Source organism: Nomascus leucogenys, chromosome 22a, assembly GCF_006542625.1.
Source record: "Nomascus leucogenys isolate Asia chromosome 22a, Asia_NLE_v1, whole genome shotgun sequence".
Lineage (NCBI taxonomy): Eukaryota > Metazoa > Chordata > Mammalia > Primates > Hylobatidae > Nomascus > Nomascus leucogenys.
The window spans coordinates 52078268-52096696 of record NC_044402.1 but is presented as its reverse complement, the minus strand read 5'-3'; the positions used below and the strand labels follow the sequence as shown (position 1 = coordinate 52096696).

The window sequence follows — 18429 nt, the reverse complement described above, 5'->3', positions numbered from 1 at the left end:
TCACTGCAACCTCCACCTCCTGAGTTCAAGCAATTCTGCTGCCTCAGCCTCTGGAGTAGCTGGGGCTGGGACTACAGGCATGCACAACCATGCCCAGCTAATTTTTCTGTACTTTAGTAGAGACGGAGTTTTGCCATGTTGGCCAGGCTGGACTTGAACCCCTGACCTCAAGTGATCCTCCCGCCTTGGCCTCCCAAAGTGCTGGGATTACAGGACTGAGCCATCTCGCCCAGACTTATTTTTTTAAATGGAACCCTTCACAAATATGTGTCATCCTTGAGCAGGGGCCATGCTAATCTTCTCTGTATCAGATGCCACTTTTATTTTTAGACAGAGTCTCACTCTGTTGCCCAGGCACCTGCCACCATCCCCAGCTAATTTTTTTGCATTTTTAGTAGAGACAGGATTTCACCATGTTGGTCAGGCTGGTCTCAAACTCCTGACCTCAGGTGATCCACCCACCTCGGCCTCCCAAAATGCTGAGATTACAGGCATGAGCCACCGCGCCTGGCCTTAGATTCCACTTTTAAAGAGAAAAGGAAGTCTGCATGGATGGTGGAGTTCTTTGTTTGTTTGTTTGTTTGTTTGTTTGTTTTTGTTGTTGTTTGTTTTTTGAGACAGAGTCTCGCTCTGTCACCCAGGCTGGAGTGCAGTGGCACGATCTCAGCTCACTGCAACCTCCATCTCCCGGGTTCAAACAATTCTCCTGTCTCAGCCTCCCAAGTAGCTGGGACTACAGGTGCCCGCCACCACGCCCAGCTAATTTTTGTATTTTTAGTAGAGATGGGGTTTCACCATATTGGCCAGGCTGGTCTCAAATTCCTGACCTTAGGTGATCTGCCCGCCTTGGCCTCCCAAAATGCTGGGATTACAGGTGTGAGCCACCGCCCCTGGCCTCTTTGTTTTTTAAACTTTGTACACGTCTTAGTATCCTAATATATTATCTCCTAAATGAGTTTTTATTTAACTATTTAAAATTTTTATCAGATTTATACAGATATGTAATTTAAAAAGCCAAATAGTTCTAGAAGACAAAACAAAAGCTATAGTCTGGTACCAACCCCTAATTCTCTCTTCCTAGAAGTAAAAGCATTTCGATGCTCAATTAGTTTTTATCTTCCTGTTTCTTAATAACAAGTTCTATCAGTCAGGGTTCAGTGCAGAAACTAAAGATTACGCTAGGTAAATTAACAGGAAGACACTTTACAAAGGGTATTAAGAGCTTCTGAAATCTTTAGAAGGGCTGAGGGTGCAGGTTCTAAGCTGGGCTTTATGGAATGATATCCAGAACTATACAGATCTACTAGGTTTTCTTTTGATCATTTGTCTATGAATTTATCACAAATTTGTCAGCAGATTCTACAGAAGTCTATTTTTTCTCTGCAGTCTAATGTATTACAATTAATCAATTCCCTCTTTTTCTTGGTAATATCTTTGTGTAACCAGGTAAAGGAATTTTCTTAATTCCTGAGGTTTTGGCCCCAAGCCTTTTTTTTTTTTTGTTTTTTTTTTTTTTTTTTTAGATCCACTCTGTCACCCAGGCAGAAGTGCAGTGGTGCAATCTTGGCTCACTGCAACCTCTGCCTTCTGGGTTCAAGCAATTCTCTGCCTCAGCCTCTTGAGTAGTTGGAATTACAGGCATGTGCCACCATGCCCAGCTACTTCTTTTGTGTGTTTTTGGTAGAGACAGGGTTTCACCATGTTGGCCGGGCCGGTCTCAAACTCCTAGCCTCAAGTGATCCACCCGCCTTGGCTTTGCGAAGTGCTGGGATTACAAGCATGAGCCACTGTGCCTGGCCTCCAAACCATTTTGATCTGGACCTGTGGATCCCTAGTTCTCCTACACAGCAACCTCCTGGGATGTCTCTTCGGCATCCTCCTGGGATTTTCATTCTCCTCACTCTTTGGAGGATCCCACATCTTTATCTCTCTTGATCTAATCCCTTACTTTGATGGAACTTCCTAAGGAAAGGGGCAAGGGAGGGCAATTTTTGCAATTTTGTCTGAAAATGTCTTTTATGTTATTATTACATCTGATTAACAGTTTTACTGAAAATAAAATTCCAAGTTGTAAAATGTACACCTAAATTAGGAAAACACCGTTCCACTATCTTCCAGCTTCCAGTGCTACTGCTGAAAAGCCCTCAGCTGGGTGTTATGGTGCACACCTGTAATACCAGCACTTTGGGAAGCCAAAGTGGGAGGATTGCTTGAGCCCAGGAGTTCAAGACCCACCTGGGCAACGTAGTGAGATTTCATCTCTACGAAAAATAAAATTAAATTTTAAAATTTGCTGGGCATGGTGGTACATGTCTGTAGTTTTCAGGAGGCTGAGAGGGGACGATCCTTTGAGCCCAGGAGTTCAAGGCTGCAGTGAGCCATGATTGTATCACTACACTCCAGCCTGGGTGACAGAGTGAGACGCTGTTTAAAAAAAAAAAAAAGAAAGAAAGAAAGAAAAGAAAGAGAAAAAGAAAAAAAAGAGAAAGCCTATACCATTTGAGTTTTGATCTTTTTTATGTGACCTGTTTTTTTCTTTTTGTCCAATTTTGGGATTTTTCTTTTTGTCCTTAGTATTTTTAAAATTATGGTACTATGCCTTGGATTTCATGCCTTTTGTTAGACACTTCTGTTAGACACTTGAGGTCTATCTCAATTTGGAATCATATCTCTCAGTTCTGAGAAAAGTTCTTGAATTATTTCTTTGATAATTTCATCCCTTCTGTTCCCTCTGTCTATTCTTTCTAGAAATCCTACTATTCATCCAGATTATGTAATTTTCATCTATTTTCTATACCATCTACATTTCTTTTCTTTTTTTTTTTCTTTTGAGACAGAGTCACCCAGGTTGGAGTGTAGTGACGCTATCTGGGCTCACTCCAACCTCCACCTCTCCCAGGTTCCAGCAATTCTCCTGCCTCAGCCTCCCAAGTAGCAGGGATTACAGGCACACGCCACCATGCCTGGCTAATTTTTGTATTTTTAGTAGAGATGAGGTTTCAGCATGTGGGCAAGGCTGGTCTCAAACTCCGAATCTCAAGTGATCCACCCACTTCGGCATCCCAAAGTGCTGGGATTACAGGCCTGAGCTACTGTGCCCGGCCCCATCTACATTTCTTTATCTTTTGCTTCTTTTTGGAAGATTTCTTCAACTTTAAATTTTTTACTTAACAATGTGTTCTTTTACCTTGGAGAAAATATCGTCTCTTATGTTTATGAAAATATTAATTGCAGTGGATTTTATTATTTGGCTCTTTGCATTCTCTAAATTTCCTCTTTTTTTTTTTTTTTTTTTTGACAGGGTCTCTCTGTTGTGATTGAGGGCAGTGGCTTAATCACAGCTCAATGAAGCCCCGACCTCCCGGACTCAAGTGATCCTCCCATCTCAGCCTCCTGAGCAGCTGAGATTACAGGTGCACGCCACCGTGCCCGGCTAATTTTTGTATTTTTTGTGGACACAGAATCTCGCCATGTTGCTCAGGCTGTTCTTGAACTCCTGGGCTCAAGAGATCCGCCCAGCTTGGCTTGCGAAGGCACTGAGATTACAGGCGTGAGCCACCGCGCCTGGCTTTATAGTCCTTAATTCTTGTGTTTTCAATACCTGTCTTTCATGTCAGTGGTTTTCATCCCATAATGACTAGGTTCTTATCAGTGTATTGCCTCTCAACCGTAAATCCATCCTCTTAACTGTTCTGTATTAACGAATTAGGCGGTTCCCCTTCGCAGCCAGCACAATATTAAGCTTTCTCAGTAGAGGGCGCCGGAGGGACACTGCCAGAGGAAAGAATTTCTGCCGGGTGCGGTGGCTCACGCTTGTAATCCCAGCACTTTGGGAGGCCGAGGCGGGCGGATCACGAGTTCAGGAGATCGAGACCACGGTGAAACCCTGTCTCTCCTAAAAATACAAAAAATTAGCCGGGCGTGGTGGCGGGCGCCTGTAGTCCCAGCTACTCGGAGAGGCTGAGGCAGGAGAATGCGTGAACCCGGGAGGCGGAGCTTGCAGTGAGCCGAGACTGCGCCACTGCACTCCAGCCTGGGCGACAGAGCAAGACTCCGTCTCAAAAAAAAAAAAAAAAAAAAAACAAGAATTTCTTCAATCTCTGGTTCCAGGAGCTACGGTTTGTGATTCTTGTTGCTCCTGCGGCAGGGCCCATCAGTGGCCAGGTGGGAACATCCGGTGGCCTCTGTCCCAGCTGCGTGCTGACAGCATGCGTTCCCCCAGCGAGCTGGCCCTGACGTGGACGCCGCATGCCCCAGGCCTTGCGTGCAGTGAGTGGGCTCCCGATGCCGCGACCCCCTAGTTTCCTGCTTGCTCACGACTGTGCAGTGGCCTTGGCCTGGACATCCCAGGGAAATAATCTGGCACCCGGTGGGCACATGCACACTTTCTGCCGTGAGTTCTGAATCCAGCTTTGGGGTGGGGATGCTTCCACGTGTGTCCTTCTTTGGGTACCCTCCCTCGGCCCTACAGCATTCTTTGGAGTTCTCTGCACGTCTTTTTAGCTACTCCCCGTTATAGGCAGTAATTCTTTCTGATAATAAACTTTCTCTGCTCAAATTGGGCTCGGGCTTTGTGAATGATACAGTAATCCTTGGCTTAGTTAGATCTTAAGCTGTTTGGAACTCCAGGTGTGTGTGGTGGGGGTGGGGGGAGGTCTCAGTGGACTTCACCATAGTGCAAATGGGCTGAACTGTTTCTCCAGAAGACCCGTGTATTAGGGTCTACTCAAGTGAAAGAAAAAAAATCCAAATATTTAAACAGAGGTAATTTTGTTTTATTTTATTTTATTTCAAAAGGAGTTTCACTCTGTTGCCCAGACTGGAGTGCAGTGGCACAATCTCAGCTCACTGCAACCTCAGTCTCCCAGGTTCAAATGATTCTCCTGCCTCAGCCTCCCAAGTAGTGGGATTACAGGCACCTGCCACCACACTCAGCTAAGTTTCGTGTTTTTAGTAGAGACAGGGTTTCACCATATTGGCCAGGCTGGTCCCAAACTCCTGACCTCAGGTGATCCACCTGCCTCGGCCTCCCAAAGTGCTGGGATTGCAAGCGTGAGCCTCTGCGCCCAGAGAGAGGTAATTTTATATAAAGGATTGGTAACCACATATTGAGATCTAAAAAGACAAAAAGGGCACTGAGATACCGCAGAGGCAGAACACGTGGGAATCAGGAATGAGGCAACTGCCTTTCCGTCAGGCTTGGGGAACTGAGGGAAGAGGTCAGGATTATTCAATGGGAGAATCTGGGAGGAAGGCCCCACGGAGCTAGAACTCAGTTCCCTAAGGAGGAGCCTGGCCAGTGAGCCGGTATCACTGAGGCTGTGGGAAGAAGCCCTTGCGGGAGTAGGGAAGAACTGCAGTTTGGGACCTGCTACTGCTGCTGGACCAGCTGTTGCTGCAGGGCTGAAGATCCTGGGCTGTGGTGATGCCTGCAGGATTGGAAGACCAACAAGGGAAGGAGTCCCTTCTTCCTCCAGTGCCTCTACACCTAAGAGGGAGCCAGCTGGGAAGGAGAGAGTGGAAGAGGGTTTTGAAGTCAAGTGACAGTCACTTAATATCCGTCAGAACCCCCTTACTCCTCTGTTCCTAGGTGTTTTTCCTTGTCTGGTCAGTCTCTCCAGAGAAGGTTTCTCTATTTATCGGCCTGGGGCAAGTCTGGCTGCTGGAGTTCTCAGAACCAACTTCATGGAGGGGATCAGGAAGCCTTACTGTTCGATAGGCAGGATTTTACATAATCCTAAATGACTTTTTCTTTTCTTTTATTGCTTCTTTTATTTTGCTATTTCTTTTATTATCACTTATTTTCTATTATTATTTATTATTTTATTTCATTTTCTTTTCTTCTGGCCACATAAAGCCAGAAGGCCATAGGCCATATATATATATATATATTTGTTATTATTATTTTTTTTGGTAGAGCTAGGGATCTTGCTATGTTGCCTAGGCTGGTCTTGAATTCCTGGACTCAAGTGATCCTCCTGCCTTGGCCTCCCAAAGTGCTAGGATTATAAGCATGAGCTGTCACGCACAAACTTAAGTGATTTTCATTGTGGGTCCCAGGACATGGCATGGTTCAATGCCTCCAGCGAGCAAACCACTCATTAGGGTGGAATATAGGGGGTCACTCTGCCATGTGCGTTGAATTAGGAGATCTAGGGTTCTAGTGGCTTCTTACACAGACCATCAGCCGCTGGTTCCAGGCCTCTTGCACACTCACGTTTGGGATACTTGGTTTCTCCCTTCCTTACTGGGATTCTGCTGTGTGAAATCAGCCTGCTTCTGGGATTCTCCCACTGACATTTTACCTTTAAATTTCTCTTATCTGCTAAGACATTTGTCTATTTGTTATCCAGATCTTGATTTATTCTCTATTTATTTAGATTGTGTAGTCAGTTTCTCCCTCTCCCTCTCTCTCTCTCTCTCCCTCTGTCTCTATCTCTTTTGTTCTTGTCAGTTCTTGCCTTTTAAAACCCCTTTAACACATTTTGGTGAGATTTCTGCTGGGAGCAGAGGTGGTTGTGTTCAATCAGCCACATAAAGCCTGAAGTCTCGGCCAGGCGCGGTGGCTCACACCTGTAATCCTAGCACATTGGGAGGCCAAGGTGGGCGGCATCTGAGGTCGGGAGTTCGAAACCAGCCTGACCAACATGGAGAAACCCCGTCTCCACTAAAAAAAAAAAAGTTAGCCAGGCGTAGTGGTGTATGCCTGTAATCCCAGCTACTCAGGAAGGCTGAGGCAGGAGAATCACTTGAACCCGGGAGGTGGAGGTTGTGGTGAGCCAAGATCGTGCCACTGCACTCCAGCCTGGGCAACAACAGTGAAACTCGGACTCAAAGCAAAAAAAAAAAAAGCCTGAAGTCCCAGTTGAATTTGTGGTGTAGATGTGGTGGGCTCTGGGTACCCAGCGCAGCTTAGCTGGCAGTACGTAGAAGCGAATACCAGGAAGTCTTTCTTTTCATTTCCCTCTGTTTTCTCTGGCTTGCCTCTGCCCAGGTGGCACTGGGGCCTCCGCTTCAGTGTATGCCTCAATGTATTTCCAACAAGATCCTTTCTTATGGAGACAGAGATGAGACAGCCCCGAAATCTGACTGATATGCCATGCTATGGAGAGATCTTCCGGGAACAAGAAGAGGGAGTTTGCAGTTCTCATTCTATTTTCGCTGGCCTCTAATGATCAGAAGCAAAGCAGAGCCAAAACAAATAGGCTAATTTACATTCCCTGCTATTGATGCTCATAAAATGCTGCATTTTTATATTGCTGCTCAAAGCACAGACTGCAGAAAGAGTATTGAGGTGGTTCTGACAACAATCTTAAGAACGGCAGACAGACTCTCTTGCTCAATAATTTTCTCCTTCCGTTAAAAAGGCTGGACACGATGGCTTACATCTGTAATACCAGCACTTTGGGACGCTGAGGTGGGAGGATAACTTGAGTCCAGGAGTTCAAGACCAGCCTGAGCAACATAGTAAGACCCCCATCTCTACAAAAAATACAAAAATTAGCCAGGTGTGGTGTCTCACACCTGCAGTCCCAGCTGCTTGGGAGGCTAAGGTAGGAGGATCACCTCAGCCCAGGGAAGCTGAGGCTGCAATGAGCCGTGATCGCACCACTGCACTCTAGTCTGGACAACAGAATGAGACCCTGTCTCAAAAAATAAATAAATAAAATAACATTGACTGGACATGGCAGCTCACGCCTGTAATCCCAGCATTTTGGGAGGTTGAGGTGGGAGGGCTTGAGTCCAGGAGTTTGAAACCAGCCTGGACAACGTAGTGAGATCCCCGTCTCTACAAAAAGTGAACAAAATTAGCCAGATGTGGTGGTGTGTTCTTGTAGCCCCAGCTACTCAGGGAGCTGAGGTGGGAGGATTGCTTGAGACTGGGAGGCTGAGGCTGCAATGAGCCGAGATCGTACCACTGCCCTCCAGCCTGGGCAACAGAGTGAGATCCTGTCTCAAAAAGGAAAAAATATTATCGGGTTTGAAATAAAATATACATAATATAAGGAAACAAAAGTAATTTCTAACCCCAATAAAGATAGAACACACTGTTAACATTTTGGTACATTTTCTTCTTTTGTTGTTGTTGTTGTTGTTTTTGTCTTATTTTATTTAGAGATGGTCTCCCTCTGTTGCCCAGGCTGGGGTGCAGTGGTGCAATCAGCTGACTGTGACCTTGAACTCCTGGGCTCAAGTGATCCTCTGACTCAGCCCCCCAAGTGGCCGGGACTACAGGCATGCGCCATCACATCCAGCTTTTTTTTTTTTTTCTCTGAAATAAGAATGGGTTATATTTTGCTGTAACAACATGGGGTTAGGGACTAGGCCTGCGTAGTTGTGGTCACGCTTTATGATATGGCTGGTGACTCAGTTAACTGCTGGTTCATGAGCTGCAGCAATCCCAAAATGGCTTTCTAAAGGATGCCTGGCTCCTGTGGAGCATCTCTAAGCAGAGGCTGCATGGTGTTCTGTCCAGGTGGGAGCACAGGCGGAGTGACTCAGTTTTCATGAGGCGATGTATACCTGTTGCCTGCCCAAATGAGTTCTTAACAAATGGTAATGAGACTGGCCGTGGTGGCTCACGTGTGTAATCCCAGCACTTTGGGAGGCGGAGGCTGGTGGATCACTTGAGGTCAGGAGCTGGAGATCAACCTGGCTGACATGGTGAATTCCATCTCTACAAAAAATACAAAAAATTAGCTGGGCGTGGCACGTGCATGTAATCCCAGATGCTTGAGAGTCTGAGGCAGGAGAATCACTTGAACCCGGGAGCCGGAGGTTGCAGTGAGCTGAGATCGTGCCACTGCACTCCAGCCTGGGCAATAGAGTGAGACTCCGTCTCAAAAAAAAAAAGAAAAAAAGAAAAAGAAATAAAGCAGATATAGAGTAGTCTCTTGGTATACAAGGGGGATTGGTTCCAAGACTCCTGTGTATACCAAAACCCACACATATTCAAGTCCCACAGTCAGCCCTTAGGATCCCAAATATATGTAAAGTTGGCCCTTTGTATACATGGGTTTCACAAGTCACCATTACTGTGTTTGTGATCTGCATTTGATTGAAAATAACCCATGCATAAGTGGACTCACGCAGTTCAAATCCATGTTGCTCAAGGGTCAACTATATGGTCATTAAATTAAGCAAGACATAAACTGGGATGTTAAAGCATGTGCAATAAATTAAAACTCAAAGAAATGACAGAAACCATTAGAGAAAATCAAATGAAGTACTGCTAAAAAATTTTAGGCAATTTTAACAAAACAGGAAAAACTTTATCAAGTTGATTTTTGCAAAGAAACTGGAACATGAGCTCCCTCCACTCACGTGTCTGTGCCCCTCAGGAGGGCGGTCCTGAGGAGCCAGCACATAGCCCAGGACTGACGTTAATGCCCTCAGGCAGGCTCCCACTGCCTCGGCGCCTTCCTTCTCTTACTTTCTAGAATCCCAGCCCTAAAACTCTGTTTGAGGTTTAGCAGAGGAAGACACATTCAGACATGCATAATAATGGTAGAAGACAGAGGTGAGGAGAACTGTGAAAGATGTCGAAGGGGCCATGGAGAGCCCTGGGACTCTGGGGCTACCTCAAGGAGGCTGTGTTTTAAAATGTGTTTACATAGGCCTTTTCCATCATAAGTACATCTTTATCATTTTATGTATTTTGGAAAACACAGAAAAGTATTTCAAAAGCAAATCCTAAAGTAGTAAGCCTTAGATCACTGTGAAAGTTAATTTTAAAAAATATTTATTAAATTTAATTAATTAATTTTTTGAGTCACGGTCTTGCTCTGTCACTCGGGTTGGAGTGCAGTGGCACAATCATGGCTCACTGCAGCCTCAACTTCGCAGGCTCAAGAGATCCTCCCACCTCAGCCCCCCGAGTAGCTGGGACCGCAGGCACTCGCCACCATGCCTGGCTAATTTTTTCTCATTGTTTTTTGTAGGGACAGAGTCTCACTATGTTCCCCAGGCTGGTCTTGAACTCCTGGGCTCAAGCAATCCACCCATCTAAACCTCCCAAAGTGCTGAGATTACAGGGATGAGCTACTGTGCCCAGCCAAAGGTTAATTTTGTGTGTCAGTATGCTTAAGCCATGGTACCCAAATATTTGGTCAAACATTATTCTAGATGTTTCTACTAAGCTATTTTGTAGATGAGATCAACATTTAAATGGATGGACTTTGAATAAAGCAAATTACCCTCCCATATGTGAGTGGGCCTGACATCCCCCAAGGAAGAGGGAATTCTGCCTCCAGGTTGCCTTTAGGCCTGAACTGTGACATTAACTCTTGTCTCCAAGCCTGCCGGTTTTCCCTGCAAATTTTGGACTTGCCAATCTCCACAATCGTGTGAGCCAGTTCCTTAAAATCTCTCTCTCACCTATATGAGCTCCTTTGAGCGTGTCTTCTCATCTATATGAGAGAGAGAGAGAGACAGAGAGAGAGAGGTTTTAGTTCTGTTTCTCTGGAGAATCCTAATACAGTTATGGTTTCATTTTAAAACATATTTTTCTAGTCTTTTTTTTTATACCTAGGTAGTTGTTGTTGTTTAGAGTTTTTGTTTTTTTTTTGAGGGGTTGTATTTTATTGTCACCAATTGCATGTATAGTTGTGTGTTCCTTAATTCCTTTTATTTATTTATTTATTTATTTATTTATTTTTGAGACAGTCTTGTTCTGTCACCCAGGATGGAGTAAAGTGGTGTGATCTCTGTTCACTGCAACCACTGCCTCCCAGGTTCAAGAGATTCTCCTGCCTCAGCCTCCCAAGTAGCTGGAATTACAGGCACCCACCACCACCCCTGGCTAATTTTTGTATTTTTAGTAGAGATGGGGTTTCGCCATGACCTCAAGTGATCCGCCAGCCTCAGCCTCCCAAAGTGCTGGGTTTACAGCATGAGCCACTGTGCCTGGCCTTTAATTCTTTTTAAATAAATTATTATGACACTATTGTCTTCTTTGTTAATGTAAGTTTTAATAAAAGTCACTTAAGTGGCTCCCCAATGATGCACAAAGTACATAGTCTATAATTTATAGTTTTTCCTGTTAAATGTTTCTGCTGCTTCCAATATTTTGTTAAGATAGTAAATTGTAATGGACTTTTTTTGTTTATATAGCTTTTTACACAAATGAGAATTGGATAGATTCCCAGAAATGAGATGACTGCATCAAAGTCACAGGCTAAGAGACACAAAGAGAACAGCAGCGACCCGCAGCAAGCTGGGCCAGAGACTCCAGAGGCTGCTGTCAAGGCCTGCTGAGGAGGAAGCCATGGCCAGTTGGGGGGCCAAGAGTAGGCACAGAATCCACCCTCAGCTCCCACAGCTGCCCTCAGCCTCGTGTTTAATCAGGCTCCACTGAAGACCTAGGGATAACAGAAGAGAATTCCAGATACACTTAAAACTGGAAATGAGACATGACGCTTTCAGATTTCAGAGGCCCATGCCCCTCCCTGTATGCACCTCCTACGGGAGGCTTCTCTGCCTCACCTTTAGCATGCTCTGAGTTTTAGGGGCCAGCATAACTCCCCAAGATTGGTGGCTCCCTTGAGTGTGCCTTCAATATGCAAAATACAAGCTCCCAACTCCGTCCTTGTTCTGGTTCAAAGACAGGAAGAAGTTTCCCCACTCAATCCAGCTTGTGGCCCACCTACCTACACCAGTACCTGTGTTCTTTAGGATGATTTAAGGTGAGAATGAGCTACTCTCTGAAGGAGAAACGTCCCAACCTATGGCCTGTGACCTCAGTGCCTTATGACCTGTGAGAGAGACTACATGTCCACAGACAGCGAGCTCTGTGTAATTTACAATGTTCTAGTAGTCACATCAAAAAGGTAAAAAACAACGGGTGAAATTAATTCTAATAGTAAATTTTATTTAACCCAGCATATCCAAAATATTGTGATTTTGACAAGTAATAAATATAAAAATTATTAATGAGATATTTTACTGTTTTTGTACTAAGTCTTTGAAATCTCATGTGTGTCTTGCACTTAAGAGCACATTTGTATTTGGACTAGCCACATTTCACGTGCTCAGTTGCTACATGTGGCTAATGGCTACCATATAGGACAGCACAGACTTACTGCACAGCTTAACTGAGGAGATCCTAGCAATAAATACTTGTCTTGCATCACATGTGTCTCAAGAATAAGTTATTATTATTATTATTGGTTTTTTTTCCTTGAGACGGAGTCTTGCTCTTGTAGCCCAGGCTGGAGTGCAGTGGCATGATCTTGGCTCACTGTAACCTCTGTCTCCTGGGTGCAAGTGATTCTCCTACCTCAGCCTCCCGAGTACCTGAGATTACAGGTGCACACCACCACACCTGGCTAATTTTTGTATTTTTAATAGAGACAGGGTTTCACCATTTTGGCCAGGCTGATCTCAAACTCCTGCCCTCAGGTGATCCGCCATCCGCCCGCCTCCTCGGCCTCCCAAAGTCCTGGGATTACAGGCGTGAGCCACTGCGCCCAGCCAAGAACAAGTTATTTAGTCTTGAATTACAGATTTCATTGAACATCTACAGATCAGTCTATGACGTCCTTAACTTGTTCAGTGGGGCCAGTTTTCCCCATTCCAAAATGAAAAGATGGACAGTACTAAGACTGTTCCGATCTCTCTTAGGTCTTATAGTTATTTTATATTACCAAACACAATGCCAATTCAGAAACTCAACGTCTAGTTCCAAAGGTAAGTCTCCTTTCCTCCAGCAAGGGCTTTGCAAGGATGGGAAGTTGAGAAATGGGGAAACAGGTCCTCAACCTTATGCATCTATCCCTCTTCTCCTGTCTTGCTAATGGATGTTTCTAACCCTCCAAGGTTGAGTAGAATGGGGAAGGGTTGGGGAAGGAGTGGTCTGGGTCGTGGAGCAGGCACGGTTTGCAAGAGGGCTTTGCATTCTCTGGGACTGGCAGGTGCTTACAGGCGATTCCTCCTCCTTGGGTGCTTCTTCGGAGACTCCTCACCCCTAACTCCGTGCAGTTGCAAATGAGGCTTTCTTTCCACGATTTATTCCTCCCATAGCCCCTAGGAATGAGGTAATCACTTCAGCTTCTCTCTGCTGAGGCCTGTTGATGCCTGTAGGTGGCCACATCAGACAGGATTAGCTCGGCTCCACATCAGCTCGCTTCCTAGCATGCCTCACACTAGTCTGCTGGAAACACTTACACAGCCTTGCCCTGAAAACCCAGGATACAGGTCCCCAGTGCATCCTCCTTTCCTACACTCTCACCCTCCAGGCAGAAAACCAGCCTGTCTCCTACCATGAGGTTTGCAGACAAATGTCAGATGCCAGCCCATTGCAGTCCGTCCACTGGGGAGGGGGAAGCTTTATGCTGGACAATAGGAAAAAAGAGTTGAAACTATTCTGAATTAGATGTTTATATACATAGAATGATATTGCTTAACACCGGAAGGGAACAAGAAAAACTCTGGAGCTTTCTTGATCTAGTGACATGAAAGAAAGATGAGGTCCATGTGCTGTGGCTCATGCCTGTAATCCCAGCACTTTGGGAGTCTGAGGCTGGAAGATACCTTGAGTCCAGGAGTTCAAGGCCAGCCTGGGCAATATGGCGAGACCTAATCTTTATTGAAAAAATAAATAAATAAAACATAGCAGAGCATGGTGTTGCATGCCTGTGATCCCAGCTATTTGGGAGGCTGAGGTGGGAAGATTACTTGAGCCAGGGAGATTGAGGCTTCTGTGAGCCATGATCATGCCACTGCATTCCAGCAAATTAAAAAAACTTAAAAAAAAGTTTTTTTTAGCCTTGACTTGAAACTCAGAGACCTTGAGAAGAAACAAAGGAAGGAAGGGAGGAAGGAAAGAAGGAAGAAAGGAGAAAAGATGGGACCATTGGTTGCCACGGACACTGTTTCCACAGCTACTTTGCTGTTTTGATTGTCATTGCGTATTGTTTGAAAGACTCTGCTATGAGAAAAATATAACTATTTCTCAATTTAACCATGATAGACAATAAATAGATAAAATAAGTTTGAGACAGATTAAATAAACTATTAAGGGGAAGAACTAGACTAGAACCCAGGTTTTCTGGCTTCTTATCTGGTGTCTGTTTTCACTCTGAAACTCACTTAGGGTCACAGAATCACTGACTCACAGATTCAGTGTGACAAAGATAATCAGAAACGAAGTCACTGTAACAAAAGCCCCCTAAAGACAGGACACCAGCTCACTGCTGTATCCTCAGTGTTGACGTCAATGTGCTTGTCCAATAATCCACACTTAATAAATGTGAGTAGAATGAGTGAATTAATTAATTAATGGTTTAGTTGTTTATAAATGAGGGAACAAGCATCTGAAAATGTTAAATGAATCACTGAAAGTCATTTATATGTGTGTGTGTGTGTGTGTGGTGTGTGGTGTGTGTGTATATATATATATATTTTTAAAGTACAGACAGAGTCTCGCTATGTTATCTGAGCTGGTCTCCACCTCCTGAGCTCAAGCAATCCACTGGCCTCGGCCTCCCAAAGTGCTGGGATTACAGGTGTGAGCCACCTCACCCTGTAATATAAATGCCGAAAGTCATTTATATTTTATAGATTGTAAGACATATATTTATTTTCGCATTTATCATCTCTTGAATAGGGATGCGTCTTACAATCAATGGCGTGTCATAGTTTAATTCGCTGTGTTTTTCTCTTAGTGATGCATGAAATAATGGTATGTTTTCCGGCAACGGAGCTTTAGCTGCAATGAGGAGCAGCAGTTGTTTGCGGACATACGTTGTGTCTCATGCCAGTGAGTGCAAGGAAAGGGGGAGGTGGGGGTGACCCCGTGGGGTGCAAAACAAGTCAACTTCTCCAGGCCCTCAGAAATGGCGCTCAATCTCCAGAGAGACGCCCATCTCGCAGAGGGCCACTACCCGGTCATTGCCACTAGGGGGCTTACCAGACATTTCATCAGGAAGACACAGGCAGTCCTTGGGCCTCTCTTCCGACCGGGCCATTTGTTGCCATGGATATTGTTTCCATAGTTGCTTTGACTGTCACTGCATTTCCCCTCATTATCTGTTTTTGCATGCTGAATATACACTATAATCCAATCTTCATCCTCATCAATTTAACAATTTTATCATATCTAGATTTTTCAAATGGCCAGTTTTCATCAATTGTGACGTTCACGGCATTTGACTTTGCTAGTGAGTTCTGCTTTTGCAGCCCCTGTGTTCCAGTATACAATACTGCATTATACCTCAGCTCACTTCACAAATTGGGTATCCACTGCAAGCAACTAAGCACAAGTAGTGAATACTAATCCAAATGAAAGAATGGGTCTGTTGTGGTGTCAGCGCAAGAGAAAATTCCTCTGCTCCATAGTGCATTAGTAGTAGCTCATTTTGCTTGCTGCCCCATTTGATTACATTGTTGGTGGTAAATATCACTGCTGAAAGCTCCATGAATTTCTTAAAGGTCTCCAAAGAAGATGTGGAACATTGAAGCATTTCACAACGTTTGCATGTACATGACAGCAATATTCATTCGCTTCTGCCAGGCACCTTGAAGGCAAAAGCTATTTACATGGCTCTCCACTGTGTCCTCAGAGCCATGCACAGGCTTATATGTCCTCGGCAAAGACGTGATAGATGATCAAAGGAAGCATCCATGCCACCTCTTTTCATGGGTAGAAGGTAGAAACTGAAAAATTCTTCCGGGTATGGAAACTCATGAATACCTCGAAGCCAACTTGGTTCAGGGCTGCTGCCTAAAAAACTCTGGGTGAGGTCCTGAGTTGAAAACAAAACATCTCTGCTTGTGTTCAATTTTCAAATTCTTTCGAGGGCGAGGCCTGAGAAGTCGCAAACATTTTAAAAACAGAACTCACTAGTAAAGGCAAATAAATGCCATAAATGTCACAATTGATGACACGTTCCCTACCATCCATCACACACACAAGAATGTTTTTTCTGTGTATCTGTGTCTTGTTTTCAGACTGGGGGCTCCTCAAGAATAGGGACTGTGTCTGATTTTTCTTGCTTGGCTCAAAACCCAATACAGATTGAAGGAAAGATCCGAGAGCCTACCATTGCAAGCCTAAAGAAGAGAAGACTGAAGGATAAAAGTGTTCATACCTATGAATGATTTTTATAAAGACAGTGCAGAACAGTTCATCACTTGAGATTCAGCCCAAATGAGATAAAAAGTGAGTGATCCTGGAGCCAGGAAACCTGAGTTTAACTTCCTCACCCCCCCATCCCTCCCCGCCACTTACCATTAAGGAGGTTTGGGGATAATTTATTTAACTTCTCTGAACTTCAGTCTTTGCATTTCTAAGACAGGATGGTTTTCCTACTCCACAGAGGTGATGTGAAGATCAAAAGAAACCATATATGTGATAGCAGCTCAAAGTGCCCCACAAATATGTCACAAGTCTCAGGTCAGTTACCCCATCCCTTGGGAAGCTTTCCAGGATCTTCACAGGCTAAACGAGATCCCTTCTCTGGGCTCTGCCCCAAAGCATTCCTTTATTATAGCACTTAGCATGTTGCACTGTAATTGCTGGTCTTCTTGTCCTTGAGGGCAAGAACTACGTCATTAACTTCTGTTAGTTGGCTGCCTCTGTTCCTAAAAGAATTCCCAGCACCATATTAGACAGTTACTAAAGGAATCTTAGGCCAGGTGCAGTGGCTCACACCTGTAATCTTAGCACTCTGGGAGGCCGAGGTGGGTGGATCACAAGGTCAGGAGTTCGAGATCAGCCTGGCCAACATAGTGAAACTGTCTCTACTAAAAACACAAAAATTAGCCAGGTGTGGTGGCACACACCTGTAGTCCCAGCTACTCAGGAGGCTGAGGCAGGAGAATTGCTTGAGCCTGGGAGGCGGAGGTTGCAGTGAGCTGAGACCACACCATTGCACTCCAGCCTGGGTGACAGAGTGAGACTCTGTCTCAAAAAAAAAAAAAAAAAAAAAGGAATCCTAATTTCCTTGTGTTTACAAATAAGACCAAAACAGAAGAAATAGCACCAAAAGAAAGCATACATTTATTCATTTATTCCAAAATGTGTATTTCATCCCATCTAAGATGACATTGAATGCAAGATGCAGCATTACTTATGCCCCACTAAGGAAGAAAGAGTGCTACGTTCATGATGTGCTATCAAGTGTAAGACACATTTCCATTTTTAAGCATTTCTTGTTTTTTTTTTTAGGCAGTGTCTTGTGGTGTTGCCCAGGCAGGTCTCTAACTCCTAGCTCTGGGCAATCCTCCCACCTTGTCCTCCAAAAGTGCTGGGATTACAGGCCTGAACCACTGCAGCCAGTGGACATCTCCATTTTATTTTTATTTTTATCATTATTTTTTTGAGACAGCGTCTCGCTATGTCACCCAGACTGGAGTGCAGTGGTGCAGTCTCGGCTCACTGTAACCTCTGCCTCCCAGGTTCAAGTGATTCTCCTGCCTTAGCCTCCTGAGTAGCTGGGACTACAGGTGTGCACCACCAGCACCCAGCTAATTTTTGTATTTTTAGTAGAGATAGGGTTTCACTATGTTGGCCAGGCTGGTCTCAAACTCCTGACCTCAAGTGATCCACCCACCTTGGCCTCCCAAAGTGCTGGGATTACAGGCGTGAGCCACCGTGCCAGGCCGACATCTCCATTTTAGATTATGATCCAATGGGGAAGATGTGCATCTGAGGCTCAATGAAGCACATGATTATTAAATATCTACTCTATCTCATATATTGTCCTCAAAACCCCTATACTCAAGGAACTGACGTTCTAGTGGAAGGAGACAGACATAAAACAAATAAGTTAACCTGTAAATAAGCATAAGTTCAGCTTGTCATCAGCTCCATAAAGAAAATAAATATGGTAATCTGTAGAGACGGAAGAGAGGGATTTGTTTTAGATAAATCACAAGAAAGCTCCTGAATAGATCTGAAAAATAACTACGTGTTTTCTTTTTTTTTTTTTTTTTTGAGATGGAGTCTCGCTCTGTCGCCCAGGCTGAAGTGCAGTGGCGCGATCTCGGCTCACTGCAAGCTCCACCTCCTGGGTTCACGCCATTCTCCTGCCTCAGCCTCTCCGAGTAGCTGGGACTACAGGCGCCCGCCACCACGCCCGGCTAATTTTTTTTGTATTTTTAGTAGAGACGGGGTTTCACCGTGGTCTCGATCTCCTGACCTCGTGATCCGCCCGCCTCGGCCTCCCAAAGTGCTGGGATTACAAGCGTGAGCCACCGCGCCCGGCCATAACTACGTGTTTTCTAAGGTATCAAACAATACCTCGCTAAGGGAGAGTGTTGAATCACTGTTGCTTCACCAAACATTCTTGTTTAGAAAGACAGGGGACTGGACCAGAGTGTGCATTCACAGACATTTTAATGAGAGGTGACACTCCCCAAAAGGCATAAATCCTGTTCAGGCACAATCTAGAGGGGTGTGCTTACTTCCCTCGTGTCCTCAATCTGGAC

The 18429-nt window shown here is 44.7% G+C and overlaps 1 non-coding gene across 1 annotated transcript; it reads right to left on the bottom strand.

Moving 5' to 3' along the window:
- Positions 1 to 241: 241 nt before the first annotated feature.
- LOC115832570 lies at positions 242 to 347 on the bottom strand. The gene has a single exon (XR_004028100.1). It is a non-coding gene; the product is annotated as a U6 spliceosomal RNA (small nuclear RNA).
- Positions 348 to 18429: the final 18082 nt, after the last annotated feature.